This window comes from Podarcis erhardii, assembly GCF_964252035.2.
Source record: "Podarcis erhardii genome assembly, chromosome: 9".
In the NCBI taxonomy this organism is placed as follows: domain Eukaryota; kingdom Metazoa; phylum Chordata; class Lepidosauria; order Squamata; family Lacertidae; genus Podarcis; species Podarcis erhardii.
Genome location: NC_138512.1, coordinates 17,427,094 through 17,442,129, shown reverse-complemented (window position 1 = coordinate 17,442,129; position 15,036 = coordinate 17,427,094). Strand labels below are relative to the sequence as shown.

General features: G+C 41.9%; 1 long non-coding RNA gene across 3 annotated transcripts in view; it reads left to right on the top strand.

Annotated features, from left to right (window-relative positions):
* Positions 1-15,036, top strand: part of LOC309349710 — a 41,445-nt gene that overhangs the window by 13,190 nt on the left and 13,219 nt on the right. For 2 of the 3 annotated variants that reach the window (XR_014160119.1, XR_014160120.1), the window contains exon 4: positions 11,872-11,929. This is a non-coding gene — a long non-coding RNA (uncharacterized lncRNA). Of the gene's footprint in view, positions 1-11,871; positions 11,930-12,482; positions 12,588-15,036 lie in introns of those variants that run through there. The other variant, XR_014160121.1, reaches the window with a different exon arrangement.

Sequence of the window (15,036 nt, the reverse complement as noted above, 5' to 3'; positions counted from 1 at the left end):
AGAAATTTTGGAACATGATGGTGATAAATATAAACTTAAGAGCTACGAGAAGCTAAAGTCAAAAGTCCGAGACTGGTTGCATTATCATCAGATAAATGAAGTATTTAAGCAAGACAGGAAGATAGGCTTTCAGAGTGAGAGGTCTAAGTTAGAAACAGAGCTATTAGATTCCAATACTAAGAATCTTTCTAGAATGTATAATCTACTGCTGAAATGGAATGTACAGGATGAAACGGTAAAATCAGCAATGATTAAGTGGGCGCAAGATGTAGGTCATGATATTATGTTTGCTGACTGGGAACAGTTATGGACCACCGGCATGAAATTTACGGCATGTTCTGCCTTGAAAGAAAACATAATGAAAATGATCTATAGGTGGTACATGACCCCAGTCAAGCTGGCTAAGATCTATCATCTGCCTGACAATAAATGTTGGAAATGTAAAGAGTCTGAAGGAACCTTTTATCACCTTTGGTGGACCTGCCCAAAGATTAAGGCCTACTGGGAAATGATCTATAATGAAATTAAGAAAGTCCTTAAGTGGACATTTCCTAAGAAACCAGAGGCCTTTCTCTTGGGTATGGTGGGCCAATTGGTACCAAAGAAGGATAGGACTTTTTTTATGTACGCCACTACAGCAGCAAGAATACTACTAGCAAAGTATTGGAAGTTGCAAGAACTACCCACTCTGGAAGAATGGCAAACGAAGGTGATTGAATATATGGGACTGGCAGAGATGACCGGCAGAATCCGTGACCAGAGGAAGGAGGCGGTGGAGGAGGACTGGAAGAAATTTAAAGTGTATCTTGAGAATTGTTGTCAAATTAAGGACTGAAAAGATGTCGAGGGGTAAGAAATAAAGATTTACAGCTGTAAACTATAAACCATAGGGAAGAAGTTTTAAGGAGGTGATATGTAAAAATTGACTGAAGGGTTGCTAGAGAGAATTGTGAAATAAGGGTGCAGAACAGGAGAGGTATGGGGAAGTCTTCAAGTTTGTATGATCTGTGTTTTTTCTCTTTCTATGTGGTATTGTTATTTTTTCTTGTTATGTTTATGTTGTTATGTTTATGTTGTGAAAACTTAATAAAAATTATTATAAAAAAAAATAAAATAAAGCAGTTCTAAGGCTAAATGATCAATGTATTTATTTCATTTGTAGTTGGCCTCCACCACAGGGAAGTGGTGCCACTGCTATAACAAACGAATTGTGTTAGGGCAGTTCAGTGGAATCAATAATCTGGACCTTGTGTAGCTATATATGAGCTTTCCCCACCAAGAATGAGTTTCAAAGTTTTACTGCAGAACAGTCTTAAATACTAGTTACATACCATGAACAAAATAACAGAGTAACATATTGCAAACAAGTAGTGTGGTTCAGTCTTTTAACTGCCTTATGCAGTTTTGAAAATCTTCTTCTCTCTGGTCCCAGAGAGAGATCCTAAGCTCGTTCATCATTGCAGGGAGTTGCATTGAGAGTTGGAGTCGAACTACATTTGGATGGTCATATGTTCTCCATCCTTGATATATAATCATAACCATATATTTTTATGTGGATGGTTGATTTCCTCTCTCTGATTCCAGAGAGAGATCCTAAGCTCGTACATCATTGCAGTTATCCTCTGCTACAGCTCCTGTTACTAAGCACCTCTGACTTCTCAGGTTTCATCTTCTGCTGTGAGGGCTGCAGCTTGGGTTTCCTGTGATGTGTCATCAGGAACTCACTAAAATGGAAACACACCAGCTTTCCGCTTTCACCCAGAGTGAAACCTCTTGCTTAAGGTTAACTTCTCTTTACAGCAATCCAAATACAGTGGTACCTCGGGTTACATACACTTCAGGTTACATACGCTTGAGTTTACAGATTCCGCTAACCCAGAAATAGTACCTTGGGTTAAGAACTTTGCTTCAGGATGAGAACAGAAATCGTGCTCCGGCGGTGTGGCGGCAGCAGGAGGCCCCATTAGCTAAAGTGGTGCTTCAGGTTAAGAACAGTTTCAAGTTAAGAATGGACCTCTGGAATGAATTAAGTACTTAACCCGAGGTACCACTGTACAATGCATTCAAATATAGCATTTTATGTACTTGTAATTTTAACAGATTGGTCTCAACTACAGCCACACCACAGGATTGGCAGATATTCAGTTTTTCATCCCTTGTAACCTGTGGCATATTCCTCTTTCCCCCCTTTAACTGTAGATCATAAGTACCTTTGGCTATGTCGTTTCCCTTCGTCATTTTGTAAAGTATTGTGTGCACTAAAAGTTCCATATATATTGGTGTGAGGAACCTGTGGAACCCCCACCCCCCTTCTGGTTTTGCTGGACTAAAATTCCCATTATTCCACCATGCTGGCTGGTGTTGATGAGAGTTCAAATCCAACCACATTTAGGTGGTCATGTGTTCTCCACCCTTGATATATCACTATAACCATATCTTTTTATGTTGGATGGTCAGTCTCTCTCCACAGTGATTGATATTTGTACAGCCGTCATCAGCTAAGGTCCTTACTTATATGAGATATAAACCCAGTCTCAGACTGGTCCATAATACATAACAAAATATGTATTTTATCAAAGTAATTGTTGAACTGAAATACAATTAAGAAGAAATATATTAATAGTGAAATACAATTAAGAAGAGGTACCAGTATATTAATAGTGAAATAATTATTAAGCTCTGACTTACGGTAAAATTATTTTTTATTCATAACCAACTTAATAATGCAAACACATTGGCATTTGGCAATAACAAAAGTTCCTTTAGAAACACAATTTACAAAGACTCATAATCTAGTCCCTCAAAACTTGCTATATCATGAAATAATAATAGGTTTAAATATATGATGCAAACTACTAATAATTATAAATAGCAGAATGTAGGCACCCTATATATAGAAATGAGCAAAGCAGTGATATTTTAAGGAGCAGGCTAGCAGGCGGGGCCCATCATAGGAGCCTACACAACACAAAACACTATTGCTGCATGTAAGTTTTATTTTATTTGTTTTTTATCTTATATTTTGGAAATGTACATCCAGATTTTTATCTTTATTTTTTTTTTACGTATAAGCTTGTTTAGTTTATACATAGATCTGGAATTGGACCTCTCTCAAAAACTGTCCTGATCACCTGTCTCCAATTGATCATAAATCTGATGCATACATATTTGTTAAAACCCTGAAATGGAAATATGGCTGATATGTGGCACAACAGAATGGGTCTGTAAGACAAATTTGCACAGTGTCATTGTTACCCCCCCCCCCATTTTTCTTTTGTTGGGTTGGGATCAACACACGTCATTACCTTCGCCATCATAAAAACAAGCAAACATAGCAATCATATATGGACAGCATGCTGTGCCACAAACTTCACGATTTATTGTGTCAAAGGACATTGTCTAATCCACAGGAGTTTGTAGTCCACTCACAGGCTCCTTCTTGAATTTTTCGCACTGCAAAAATAATGCCCAATAAAAACTAATTTCAGTGATATAGTGCTATATTTCACCGTACAGTCCTTATGGAGTTTGCAGCTGAGCTAGATAAACGTAGAAGTAGATTATGTTGATCACTGTCAAAGTTAGATGAAATAATAGTATCATCTAATAAGTCATTGGCAAAAGACTTGTGTCACCTACTAATCAATATCCAAGTTAAGTAGCTAGCCCAGGGGTCAGCAAACTTTTTCAGCAGGGGGCCAGTCCACTGTCTCTCAGACCTTGTGGGGGAAATGGACTATATATTTTTTTTTGGGGGGGGGGGGATGAACAAATTCCTATGCCCCACAAATAACCCAGAGATGCATTTTAAATAAAAGCACACATTCTACTGATGTTAAAACACCAGGCAGGCCCCACAAATAACCCAGAGATGCATTTTAAATAAAAGGACACATTCTACTTTTGTAAAAACATGCTGATTCCTGGACCGTCTGTGGGCTGGATTGAGAAGGCGATTCGGCTGGATCCAGCCCCCAGGCCTTAGTTTGCCTACCCATGAGCTAACCTGTTCCAAACAACAACAACAACAACAAACAAACAAAAAAACAACAACAGATGACATCCAATCCTATCATGCATGAAAATCTCCTTGTGTTTGAGTAATGGTCTTGTGAATAGGGATATCTGAGGAATTCAGTCTTCGAAGATTCCAATATGAACTGACCTTATCACCAGCTCCTGAAATAATGTGTAGATCAGAAAGGAGCTGTCCACTGAATTTTGCATTCCTGCAAATGTTGTGACACAGCCCCTAGCTCGCAAAATGTCGAAAAAATATGTTTTTTAAAAGTATGTTTTGAGGCAAAAAAATTAAATTGAAAAAAGAAACAGTTTAAAAATGTGTATTTTGAGAGAATACACTGGGGGGGGGGAGTGGGTGCAAATTAATGTGACGATGTGATGTAAACACATTTGAAAGCGACATGGACTGAAAATAGATTGATTTGTTCATCCCTGCATGTAAGCTAACCCACAAGGAAGATGTTTTCACTCTGTGACAATTAGCTATTCTGGTCAGTAATAATTTATCTGTAATTTCTCAGCTGAGTTGCCAACTGAATGAACCATTACTTTATTTCTGGTAAGTTAGACCCGCTATTACAAATCTTCAGGTTACTATTCCGTGTTTATCAATTTGCTCAATGCACAAAAATGATAATGTGTGCTGTGTATCGAAGAGTGTCTAGGCTATTAGGAAGAGATGGAATTCTTTTTAGAAACGCCAACAACTACTGCTTTAAATTGGAATGAATTTCTACAGGGCACGCATATAAGTTAAGCTAAAGTTAATTTAGTTTGGCAGATAGAATATGTAGGAAAATCATCAAACTTTAAGTTTGCATTAATGCAGTTCTTCAAACTTTGTGCATAAAAGTATGAATAAGGTAGGAATTTTAGTATAGGGATGTTCCTGTGTTCTTTGGCCATTGGGGGGAACAGATGTATGGACACCACCCACAAAATCTCCATCACTGCCCAGTCCAGCACCTGTGTTGAGTGCTAAGATCTGATGTGAAGCTTCTTAAGTGCATTTGGTTCAATGCACTTAGAAGCCTTCTTTTGTGTCAGAACCCATAGGCTCCTGACAGAACCATCAATGACTAGAGAGAGATGTTGTGGCAGCTCCTCCCCAACCTTTCCTTAGTTTAAAAAAAGATCTGTGTGCTCTGAGGGAAGGCGGAACTGATGGGGCAGCCATTTCCAGACCACGAATGGACCTGAGGGAAAGAAGAAACGAGGGAGCCCAGACCAGAGAACTTGTGTCATCAGCTCCTGGTTGGCCTGCTTTTTCTTCTTCTTTCTTTCTGGAAATAAGTAACATGGAAATGAGCATTAAACTCTAGCTAGATTCCACTGTATTTGAAGAAGGCTTTACATTGTGCGAAAGATCACATTGCGAGCAAAAATTAACTGGTGAGCAAACATCAGGAAGATGGAATGAAGCACTGTCTGTGTGCAACCTAGCTATTTTTTTATGAGCTGGGGAAAATCAACACATACTGATGTTTTCCTATCATGGAAAGTCATTAACAATAACTTACTGTGAATGAAAAATATACAAGTGCACTACTGACTCACACCTGTCTCACTCCACTCTTCCTTGAGTCAAGTACAAGTCATAAGTCTTAGCTTACTATGGTATGTAAGCTAATATTCATGGTTTGCTTCTCTCCAGTCAAACCACAATGCCAAACCAATGGGTTTTCTTGGTTCACCAAGGGCCAGCTCACATGACACAATAAACCAAAGCCAATAAAGGGGGGGGGGGAATGACAAAACACAAAGGAAGTGATAAAGTGATGCTGCTAATTCATGGTAAGCCATGTTTTATTTGATGTGCAAGTAAGGTGTTAATAAGTGGATGTGTGCCACAGACTAAAAACAGATCAAAAATAATGAAAAGTGTGGTTTCGATAAGATTCTCTTTTGGAAAACGCACAAATGGTTGCTCTACTTATGCTGGATCAGTTTTAGACCAATCTTCCTCCATTTTCTTCTCAGTATATCTCCCCCCCCCACACTTTGTTATTATTTACTTAGCGTCCAGTACTGGGAAATGTGAAACCTCTGGAACATTTTGCTATCTATGGCATCCCTTGGGCATTTCTCCTGAGAAGGAATCTCCAAATTCACCAAGAATTTTACTTTGGCAAAATTTAGGGACTATCTAGAGATGTGGAGGCATCCCTCCATGGACTTTTAGACACTATGCAGTCACACATCTGAGGCTTCCCTCAAAAGCCTTGCATGTTTTACGAGAGGAAGAGTTTCCAAATCTGGTTCAGAGTTTGATCTCTGTGTGACGCCTTTCATGGTCTCTTCTGCACTGGCAGTGGGCTTATGCAGGTCATATCCTGTCTGCAGTCACCCTTTGTTCCCTCTTGCAATAAGATCAGCTTGCCCCACTTGTACTATTTCTAGTGTTGGCAACTGTGTTTCACCCCAGAATTGAACAGCTGTCCTTTAGAGTACTAGGATAAGCCCCTAAGGGACTAGTAATGACATCAGCCATTTCCTAAATAGCCGGAACACAGCTCTGTTGGAGGGAAGCATTATAGAGATGAATAATCACTAGTGACAAATCCTCGCAATAGTATTTCAACATCTAATTAGGGATGTTGTCACAGCTAGTGGCAGTTCTTCTTTGTAAAGCTTGCATGAGAAGTATCTCCTCTCTCCTCAGTACAAGGTACTGCAGCTGACAGACTAGGAGCAGGTGATGTCTCAGGGGTCAGTGTGCAGCTGCCCAGAACAGTGAAGGAATGATTAAACGTCTTCCATCTCGGTGGGAAGGATGTTCTCCGACTAATCCTAGTGAGATTTTGCCATGTCATTCTTTCATCATATAAAAAAGCAGACTTGTGTACATGATATCTTATCTCTAAAATGGAAAGGTCCATTATTACAATGGTAGCTTGCTGGTCTGTTTTTGCATTTTCAATAGAGATTTCAACATATCGTTGTCGGGAAAACTTGGGGAGCAAACAAATGAGCCTAGAGGGAATAATCAGTTCCATCTATATTATCATTCCTCCCTCACAATCTGAGCAGCTTACTTAGAGAATGTCAAACCTTGCCATTAGTGGAGAGCAGGTCTGCCCCCTCCCACAAAAAGCTAGAATGAAGTCATGTGGAAGGGACACATGGGTGCCCCAATGTGGTGGTGTTGGCATCCGTTAATCTTGAGAGACAATGGAGTGTGCCACCAGGACTGAACTCAAACCACTGGAGATTCACAGCATGTGCTGTGGCTACAGGGACCCATAACTTGTAACTGCTCCCTCCTTCATTGTTTCTGCTGTATCAGCAGCACCGAAGTACCCCTCCAAGGTGCAAGCCTAGGGAGTGTGTATGGAGGTCCTGGGTTGCCCAGACACATAGCCCATCTTGGCCCCACTGATGCTGTCAGAAGGAAAGCAAAGCAATACATTTGGCACCAGCCTGGCTGCCAGAGTTGCCAGAAGGAGGTGCCATCTGTCAGGAGTCCAATTCCCGGCTTGATAACACAGTGAGCGTTGTTAATTAAAAAGGATGGGGGTTTTTTTGGCAAAACAAACAAATAGCTCTGGATGGTTTTAAGACAGCCTCCGCCATCATCAATCAAGATGACCCTTCTGAGGACTGCTTCCGGCGTGACCAGAAGTAACTGAACTTTCACTTCATTTGTCTTTTGTTTTGCTTCCTATCTTGCAGCCCTCCCATTCGTCGTGAACTCAGACTGAGTGGGTCAGCTCCCAGCTCTACCCCATTCTCTGAGAGGCTGTCTCTTAATGCTTCTCCACCTGTTTGTGTTTCCGGTGAGCTTTGCCCACGTCCAACTTGCTCTCCGCCATTCCCTTATCAGCCGGCATTCCTAGGGGTGGGAGAGTTGGCACCAGCCAATGCTCATCCTGCATGGCAGTTAACCCTCTCTGTTCCTGGCTGCTTTCTTCAGTTGGCAGTAATCCTTCCCTGGGAGCTAGCTCATTCATGACACCATCCAACCATCCTAGGGACTCCACTATGGATTTGGGTAGGGTTTACTCCGTAGCCCTTTCTTCTCCCAGAGATGTCCCACAAGTTGGCGGGTATGGAGTTTCCCTCGGGGTTCACTCCCAAAGCCTTTCTCATGAATGTGTAGAGCCACAAGGCAGCAGAGATTTAGGGTCAGAGTTTTCCTTCTCCTAGTGGGGCTACCTTCCCATCCACTCAGCTGTACAGTGGTACCTCGGGTTACATACGCTTCAGGTTACAGACTCTGCTAACCCAGAAATAGTACCTCGAGTTAAGAACTCTGGTGGCACGGCAGCAGCAGGAGGCCCCATTAGCTAAAGTGGTGCTTCAGGTTAAGAACAGTTTCAGGTTAAGAACGGACCTCCGGAATGAATTAAGTACTTAACCCGAGGTGCCACTGTACACACAGCCAATCAGAAGGGGTAAGGTTGGTATAAACATCTTTGCCATCTGTTCCTCCTCAGCTGCATTTGGCACACCAACCCAGCTGTCCATGGTACGGACTGTTTGGGCTTCAGGGGAGTTGCTGCCTGGGAAGTCTGTATAGATTTTGCGGGGAGGGGATCACTCTGTTTTAAAGCACAGCACTGGCCTGTTTGAAAGCCCCTTTAAACTTTCTAAACAGATTTTGGAGATTAAAGGAGCAGCACTGGGAGGGGGAAACCACTGCTAAAAATGGAGATTCCTCCCCTCCATTTTAAAAGTGGTTTCACTGGAAACCGCTCTCCTCTTCCGGGGTTAGGGACATTCTTACCACCAGTAAGTTGATGGGCCATGGAGGGCATGTCTTGCTCCAGCAAAAGAACAGCCAGGAGCTCACTTAAAGTTCTTGATTGTTACTTTGAAGCTCCGCCCTTAACTGCTCCAAACACATCAGGTAAGGGGGGGTATGGCAGGCATGGCACGCCCCAAACAGCCTTGCAGACCAATTGGGGAGGCCTAGTGATCAAAGTTTGGCCTGCAGGTCAGAAGTCCCCCATCCCTGGACTAGACACAGCCTTGAGCCAGGCAGGTTTGCCCAAGTTTGGAACCAAAGGTGAACGAGCATCGGCCACTTCCTAGAACAAGCTGCTGTTCATGCATGTTTATTTCCTGCTGCAGAACTTTAGGTAAGATAGCCTTGACTCTTTTACCCAACTTATTTTCCTTACGTCTTCATTCTGGTGGTGGTGAATTGAAAAGACATTTAACAGTGTTGAAGGCATAGACTGGGTCAGATGTTTCAAGAACCTTACTAGATAAAAGGGACAGAAGTTTCTCATTTTGGCTCTGGAGCAAAGTGTGCTTTCTGAAAGCCCCCAATCTGGTCATAAAATAGGTCTGCATCTATATTCTGAGTTTAAAAAGAAGGGTGCCAAATGAGGATTCCCAGGTAAGAGCCTCCCTCTATTGTGTGGGCAGGTAATCCCTCCCCTACCTGGCCTGGTCTCCTTGGCAACGCTTCCCCCAGGTGGGATTGGACAACTGACTGAGGTAGGCGGAGACCTCCAGGTATCCCACCTGAGGGAAGGCAAAGTCAAGCCTATGCTGATGGAGCCGCTCCAGATCCAGGGGCTGCGCGTGTCCACGCAAAGGGCGCCCCCGGTTTTATGTGGGGAGCGGTCATTTTGATATTCTTGTTTGGGCTTAAAGGCCTCATTGGAGAGATGTCGCAATTCCTGACAAATGCAGTTATACTTTTTACCACAAGTTTAAATGAGATGATTGCTATCCTCTCAAAAAAACAACAACCCATATTTCTCAGACACATGCAGATCCATGATGAGAACCTTTAATTTCATATATTTATACATTTGTACTTCACCTTGTTCTTCAGGTTCTTCTGGAAAATAGACTTGGGCCTGAACCTCTGTTTTTAACAGCAGGTTAAGTGCTAATTGTTGTGGGTTAAAATGCAGCTCTAGAAGCTACTTCTTAGTGACCCTCACTTGGTTCATGAGAATATTGCAAAAATAATAAGTAGATATCCATAAATTCCCATAATACCCCCCAAAAGCAGTCCGCAGCAGAAGCACATTCAGCAACAGAGTACTGAAATAAAGTCTTCATAATGCACTGCGGCCTGACAAGAAGGGGTTTATAGAACTAAGACTTCAGGGTGAAAAGGCTTTCTCACTTCCTTTGCTAGTTTTTAACTTGCAGAATGTCCTTAAAGGTGAACTTAGATTCTTGCCTACAGTTTAAAAATTCAGCCATATGATCAGCCGTGAAGGGGGGGAAATGTTTCTGTTCATGGACCACTGCATCTTCACGGAACTCAAAACTTTCACTGACTGAGCCTTTATCCAGAGTTTGTTTATATTGTTTCCATCCCTGTCATTCACATATCAAACCACAAATAGAGCATAGACTGCATGCAATGGGAACATTTCAAAGTTTTATATTCTTTAAGCGGGGAGAGACAGGATGAAGAAAGAAGGCAAGCTTTTTAAATTTTATTTTCAAACATGCATTTCTTTCTTGCATGCTGGCTGTTTTTCTCCTAATAGCTTGTTACTAACTATTAAGATAAAGTGGGCATTGTCGGCCAGAAGGTGTTAAAGAAGGATCGAACATTTTTTATGTATGCAACAACGGCAGCAAGGATTCTCATCGCAAAAAACTGGAAAACTCAAGATCTACCCACACTGGAAGAGTGGCAGATGCAGCTGATGGACTATATGCAACTGGCCGAGATGACCGGCAGAATCCGTGATCTGGGAGAAGAGAAGTTGGAGGAAGACTGGGAGAAATTCAAGATGTATCTACAAAAACATTGTAATTTGGTTGAATGTTAAGAAAGATGCTAGATTATAAAAAACTGGTCACCACTAAACTAGATTTAAATTTGATGATAAGTGAGACTAAAGAAAATATAAAATTTTTTGGAAGAAGCGCTAGATTATATGTGAATGAGTGGACATGAGATTGTAAACAAGTTGATAATTTGTTTGGAAAATTTTTTTTTTTTTTAACGATGTAAATGGGAGCGGGAGACGTGAGGGAGTCCAAAGAAGTGATGAATTTGTTGTGAAAGAAGTAAGATTGTTTATTATGTGTGCATTTATATTTAAAAACCTTAATAAATATTTATAAAAAATAAAAAAATAAAATGCCATCAATTTGATTTGGCTCCAAAAAACAACAACAAAAAAAACAACTATTAAGATAAAGCTATTATGGGTGGAATTCAACATTGTGCAAAGGTAACTGCTTGCCAGACAGAACGGCCACTCATTTCCTCCCTCTGCTCTGTTTAAGGGTTGTCCCAAGAAGATTTGGGGAAGGTATGAAGGTAACATGGGGAGACCACTGGCTCCCACAAGCACAATTTGGTTGAATCAAGCATTAAAAAATAAAAATAATGAATGCTGTTAGGTGAATGCATCACCCATATTCCTATATGATTTTTGGAAAAGGGATAAAATGTTGATTCATCTTTCTTCAATATATTTCAAGTATTTAAGTTATATACTACATTCTTCCAGGATTTGGACATGCGGCAAATAAGCAAATTCTGTTCCTGTTTCCATTTTTCTTCTGAGTTTGCTGAAACCCTAATTGCAATTGCTGAGCCCTCCATCAATAGAAGCCAACTACTATTAAAGACCAACTAAACAAGGAACACTCAACACCTGAACACCCCTCATTGGCACTAGTTATGAAGCCTGAATATCTTGGGGACGTCAGCTCCATTTAGACTGAAATTCAAGGGCACCTAAATCAGAAGAAGAAAATCATGTGGTAGGGTTGTGTGTGGCCATTAATTGATCTAGAAGTGAGATTGAGAAAGCTTAATGTAGCTTGAAGTTTTAATGCATGGGCAGATCCTTGCTGTCCACAAATTTTGTCCTACCAAATCCTGAGAGATCCACCTGGGCTGTTTTGTTCTCCCAGTGGTCATGCAATATGAAAGAAATACAAGAATGTCTGATACTATGGGATAATTATAAAAGTAAGTAGTACTATCCTGATTTATCCTGATTTATTTCAATACAGCAGCATCAAATGTTTTCCATTTACACAGCAAAGTTTGGCAGAAGCCTGAGAGTTAAACACCAGACATTGTCTGATGTGTTTAAAAAGATGCTACAAAGTATCTTTCCATCCAAACCTCACAATCCAACAGTTTATGCAGAACGAATTTGTGAAAACATGAAATAAAATATGGCCTTTCAAAGTGTAGGCCTTAGTAAGATTCCTAATTAAAGCACAAAGCAGAACTTAAGTAAAGGGCTATATATCATTTCCAGCTTTCCCTTTTATCACTACATTTTTCACTCGGTTCCAGCCAGGATCTGAAACAACAAGCTGTCAGAATAAAAAGTGACACTGTGCACTAAAGAGAAATTGATGCAAGGATTGATTTAATAACGTGATACTCCTGTGTCATTTTCTCAGACTTTATGAAAGACTTTGGGCTTTGGTTCAGATAAAATTCTTGCAATTAAGGGAGAAAAAGTAACTTTCTGCCTGCTTATATGCTCAAATCATTCCACTCTTTCAAGGGAGACAGCAAATCTGCATGTCCATGATAGTGCTCTGGATTAGAACCATGATGGCCCCTTCAACATCCCTACCAGGAAACTCCAGAACATCAGTAAAGACCCCCCAAAATCTGGGGAGAATTCTATTGATCAAGTTAGGATCAAAATGTAGTCCATAGTTTCTCTCAAAAAGAATGGAGAATTATTTCATGCTGTAAGAGTAGAGCAGCATTATCCAATCTGGTGCCAACCAGATGTAAACCTACAACTTACATGGGGGATATGTTCCAGGGGATAGTGCCTAAAGCCAAAATCACGTGTAGTCAAAACACACTGGGTGCAATGCCAGGTGGTATTGTCTCCCCCCCCTTCTGCGCCCCCTTTTAATTCTTTTTGCCAAGCATGTAAAGCTGAATGCACACAAGTTAAATGTTCATAAATTGAGGGCTTACTGTACTCTACACTTTGGGGCATAGGTGGTGCTGTGGTCTAAACAACTGACCCTCTTGGGCTTGCTAATCAGAATGCCAGTGGTTCGAACCCCTGCAATGGGGTGAGCTCTCGTTGCTCTGTCCCAGCTCCTGCCAACCTAGCAGTTCGAAAGCATGCCAGTGCAAGTAGATAAATAGGTACCACTGTGGAGGGAAGGTAAACGGTGTTTCTGTGCACTCTGGTTTCCGTCACAGTGTCCCATTGTGCCAGAAGCGGTTTAGTCATGCTGGCCACATGACCCGGAAAGATGTATATGGGTGAACGCCATTGGCCTGAGAGGCAAGATGAGCGTCGCAACCCCATAGTCGCCTTTCACTGGACTTAACCATCCAGGGGTCCTTTACCTTACTCTGCACTTTAATTCCAGGAATTGGGGAACATTTTGTTCTGTTGGGGGTCACATTCTTTCAAGGGTAATTCATAGGAAGCCACATGCCAGCAGTGGCCAGGACCAAAGACAAAATTCAGTGAAGGTTGAAGCATTCCTGGATTGCATTTCTCAGTTCCTTGTTTAATGTTACATCCTCCTTGTCGGGACGACATATGTGTACCATAAAATGCATTTTTCTGACTCACTGTCTAGAGAACAGAGTGATGCTAAGGGCTATCCTAGATTTGATGTTTGCATTGTACACTTGCCTGTGTCTCTCCAGGTGTTGTTGGACTTCAATTCCTATCCACAGTAGGCCAAGAGTCAGAGATGATGGGAGTTGTACACAGATTCCCTACTCGTTTAACAAATAGTTGGCATGGGAGGGTGGAGTCAGATTGGGACATGACACAAGGGAAGTGGTCTTTAACATTTTGTCACTACCGCTGTCTCAATTGGTCTAATGATATCTGGCAGACAATCAGTGGCGTAGCGTGGGGGGTGCAGGGGGGGCCGGCCGCACCGGGCGCAACATCTGGGGTTAGGGCAAATCCACGGGTTAGGGGGCGCAAATCCACGGGTTGGGGGCGCAAATCCATGGGTTAGGGGGCGCAAATTACTTGCCTTGCCCCGGGTGCTGACAACCCACGCTACGCCACTGCAGACAATCAAGCCCTGATAAGAAGTAATAACTCTCCGGCAGTTTTATGTACATACGGCCTCTCGCCTGCTCACATTTACATTAGTTGGTCAGTCTGAAATTTCGCCCCTCCCACAGCAGGAAGGATGCGAAACCCGCCTTTCCCCTCTTGCCCTTCTGTTGCCATCTGATCTTATCCAGACTCCTAGCCTGAGGACTGTGAAGCTGGCCTGCTCCCTTCACACTGCAACTCGACCCAGACTCAGACCTCTGCTTATCTGCTGATTGCCTAGCAACGCTCTGGCTGTCTTCCAATTCTTCTTCATCTTGAGAGCTAACAGAGTTTTCCCCGAAAGGGGGGTTGAACTGCCCTTTCTCGACTCTGACAGCCAGCTCTCATCTGCAAAGTCTGGCCCTCGTTTGTTTAGTTCGATTTCTGAGTCTAGCTCTTCTCCTGCGCTCGGGGGGGGGGGCACGTTCCTGACAGTCCCTCCACCATGCTGCTATCCCACAAGGGAGGGCAAATACTGGCCATCCCTGACATTATAATATAATTAATAACTGCATACCTGGCATTGTTCAGGAACTCAAGCAGCCAAAAAATCAGTGCAGTTGTGAAATCAGCTGTTAAAATCAAAGCAGTTTTGAAAAGGTCACTCCATCCACTGGATTCAAAATAGTGTCCAATTGTATCCAAACATAGATGAAAATGGACTTACTGCTCTCAGGAACCACCATACAAAAGTTGATTGTGGTAACTTAAGAGGTGTCCAAATGCCTAGCAAATAAACAACTTCTCAAAATATAAAGTAGATAAATACAGAACTTCTTAGCTGTCTCAAGATCATGATGATGATCATCAACCCTGCACATTCAAAACTAACCTGCCAAGGAGAATACCAGCTGGAACTGTGTGAAATAATCAGAATGAGAAATACTTGAACCAGCATTTCTGAAAGAGAATCAGAAGGAGGATGAATTGAAAAGAGGGAAATGACAAGATTTAGTGTTTCATGAGATGAATGTCGTCCACGGGCTGCTTGCTGCTTACTTTAGTGCAATCATCCTATTGT